Below are 3,688 nucleotides of genomic sequence, written 5' to 3' on the forward strand. Positions count from 1 at the left end.
ATTTGTGTCTCCTTTTTTTAATTTTATGTTTTTAACTTTTTTTAAGTGTGGTTTAAATGTTTAAATAATTCTCGGTGCTTGTTATAAACTCTATTTCCTATTTTATTTTATTAAGGTTTTACAGCTAGTTTAGATTATTAGTCGCGTGCAAGCGCTCTATAAGTCACTCCGTCGGTTGGTCGGTCGGTCTGTGCTTGGTCTTTTTGGTTAAGATCAAAGGTCTATTGTTAATAGATGCTGTTCTTAGTTTTTAACCTTTTCTTGGCCTTTTGGCCAAGATCAAAGTAGTATCTGTTCTTACTAGGTGCTGTACTTATGTTTGTAAGTTTGTGATATAAAATAGGGGATAATTTTTCTGTATTAATTTAATGTAAAATGATCACTCACTTTACAACAAGTCAGTTTCAAAGCCATTCAAGTAATTCTCCAGATATTTCAAGTTGTTTTTGAAGGATTCCAGTTATTTTTGAAGCATTCAAGTCATTCTTAAGGTTATTCAATTCGTCCTTAATTTCATTAAAGTCATTCTAAGTCATTTACTTTTTATTTATTTAAGTCAGTTCAGCTACTTTTCGGTCATTTTAATTTATCTTTAAGAATTTCATGCCAATCCTACATTCACGCATTCATTTATTACGCGAGAGCACACGACTAATGGCTATCGGCCTTGTATTATAAATAGTTTTATATTTATAATCTATTTAAAGTGCGCTATTTTTGGATGTTTTAAAGCTTAATTGTAATTCTTATTTCATTATATATATATATATATATATACGTTTTATTTTTATTACCGTATCTTTCTGTTCAGTTACATTATTGTTTCAGCTACTCGGCCGTTTTATTGGCCGTCTGTAGCTTCCTCAGACTTTTAGAGAAATGTTCGTTATTATGGGATGAAAGAGTGAATGAGGTCAGGGGTGCGAGGAGGGCGGAAGAAAGAGAGGAAGGGAACAAAGGGAAAAGGTTGAAGGGGGCGCTTGGTATGTCGGTAATGATTTAGATTTGGAGTTTAAGGAACTTGTGGGGGAGGGTCTAGGAAGTTCATTTCTGGTCTGGCTGAGGGCATAAGGATACATGGAGGGAAAAAGGAATATGTGGGGGTAGGGGAGGGGGGTTTACACGTATCGTGTGTATCTTTGTATGAGTGCATCCATGCCTGCGCACACGTACCCAATTTAAGCACCTTAAAGAAAATTTGATACAAGCGGGAGCAACACGGGTATCTATGCATTTCTGCGCACATATGTGCATATATTTGCACGCCATGGCGGGGATGTATATGTACATGTGACCGTTTCTTTTAAGTATATATGTGTGTACGTGCGCATGTGTTTACTCATGCCCACGACCGCTAGCTAACCTTCTCCAAACAATAAACAACAAAATAAAAACTAAATAAATAAACCGAATCATAGCCCCCCCCCCGCCTCCGAACATAAGCGAACACCCAACAGGTCAAGACATACTTACCAAGAAATTATCTCACCAACGAGATGTAAAAAAACTTTAACATTAAGACTCGAATTTTAAAGTAACCCTTCTCCTCCTACCCCCACATATTCCTTTTTCCCCTCCATATATCCCTATGCCCTCAGCCAGACCTGGAATGAATTTCCTAGACCCTCCCCCAGAAGTTCCTTAAACTCCAAAACTAAAACATTACCGACATACCAAGCGCAAGCGCCCCCTTCCACCTTTTCTCCTTGTTCCCTTCCTCTCTTTCTTCCGCCCTCCTCGCCCCCCCCCCGACCTCATTCACTCTTTCACTCTTTCATCCCATAATAACGAACATTTCTCTAAAAGTCTGAGGAAGCTACAGACGGCCAAAAAACGGGCGGGTAGCTGAAAAAATAATGTAACTTAACAGAAAGATACGGTAATAAAAAATACGCATATTTTCTCTACAACAGTAATGAGCACTTTCTTCAGTTTTTATTAATTACCATTTCAACTATATATACATATTAAGTCACTATTAAGTCAATATGTGTTTAACTCTTCTAAAAGCATTTTTAGCATGTTTTTAAGATTATTTTTTTCCAATTATAAGCTATATTTCCTATTTGGTTTAATTGACCCTTTAAATCTGGTTAGGATTATTTATAAATAAGATATTAACGGATATATACTCAGGAGTCAAAACAATGAAAAAAAATGCTGTTGTCACATCCCTAATAATGAGCCCCTCTCTCGTATTGGGCACTTACGAAACACATCACGTGATAATTGCGAACATCTTATGTACTTTTTTTGGACCGAGCTGGATCTGAACGTAAGCTGTCAGTCCGTATCATTCGATAATGAGCCAATATCTCTTATTGTTTTATAATAGGATATTTTTAGTCGATCAATATTGCAAACAACTTAATGATAATACGTGGAATTGAAAAGCCGAGTCTGGGAGAAGAATGTTTGAAACCACACTATTTCCCTACTCTATTTCTTTTAAGATACTATGTTACCTCTTTATGTGTGACTGTAATAACGCTTGTACAAACTACAAGAATTGTTGCTTTCCCACCTTCATCATTTCAAATTATGCTGTAACTTTGAGATGAAAATTGCGATTACTAAACTCGATTACTTTTGGTCCCTGCTGATCGTTATTAAAACGCGGCAGTTGAGAAGAGCAGCTGTTTGGAACATTAAAGGCAAATTCTTACGTCCTGATCTATCCTGACGCACCTGATGCTATCGATAACCGGCACAATCGGGTATTCATTCATCAACGTCGTTTAGAGACAAAAGGTCCAATATAATCTGACAAGGACACTCTAAGAGGAGCCCTGTCTAGGGGAAAAAAGAGAAATAATAAAAATAATAAAAGGAACAAAATTCTATTTTATGCTGTTTTACTCTTAAGAATGTTTCACTTCAGAATTATTCCAGTGAAGACGTTTAGGCTAACTTCCTAATCGAGATAGCATCGATCTTTGGAGTTTATTTAACGAAAAAAGAAGTGTATATCTGCTTGTTCAATATAAAGATGTGCACAGTCTATTTCCACAATCAAGTATATTAATTGTTTTCAGAAAATCATCGACCAGAAATTAACCAGCGTTTTGTAGGGCGACGTTTTATTAACGATCGCATCCTGTCTCTTCAATTCAGGACGACTTTACATGTAAAAACTTGTGTCTCACTTGTTTCTGTTAGAGGCAGGGAACTAACTACTAGTTTGTTTATTATAAAACTTTATTTTATCTCTCACAAATATAGATTTGGTGTTAACTTGTAGCACATCCTATACTATTACTCCTATGCACGGCATAATCGCGTGGACACGCCGGTTCTTGTCATATCAACATAGTTAAGCAACATTTAGCCTTGTAAGTACCAGACGTGTGACCATTTGGGAATTTTAGGCATTGTATGTGCTCTCCGCTTATCTCGGCATTTGTGTGCCTAGTCGTCTTGTACACTTCACTTGCAACTTCTATTTAACAAGGTCGACTCAGGAGAGGTGTGGTTGGAGATTTCGCACCTCCTGCCAATAAGACTTCACGCTCAGGCACCCCTTCGTGGGTAACCATAGTCTTTCAAAGATTGAGGGAGCCCTATACTATTACTCCTATAGGTCAAGCCGAACCTATATTGGCACTATTAATTTCTTACTAGCAGAATCTGTGGAAATTTTACGAGATGATATATATATATATATATATATATATATATATATATATAT

General features: G+C 36.6%; 1 pseudogene; it reads left to right on the forward strand.

Moving 5' to 3' along the window:
• The first annotated feature begins 253 nt into the window (after nt 1–253).
• On the forward strand, nt 254–355 carry LOC145247687 (U2 spliceosomal RNA; annotated as a pseudogene).
• The last annotated feature ends 3,333 nt before the right edge of the window (nt 356–3,688 follow it).

This window comes from Euprymna scolopes, chromosome 25, assembly GCF_053919585.1.
Source record: "Euprymna scolopes isolate OS-2025 chromosome 25, ASM5391958v1, whole genome shotgun sequence".
Classification (NCBI taxonomy): domain Eukaryota; kingdom Metazoa; phylum Mollusca; class Cephalopoda; order Sepiida; family Sepiolidae; genus Euprymna; species Euprymna scolopes.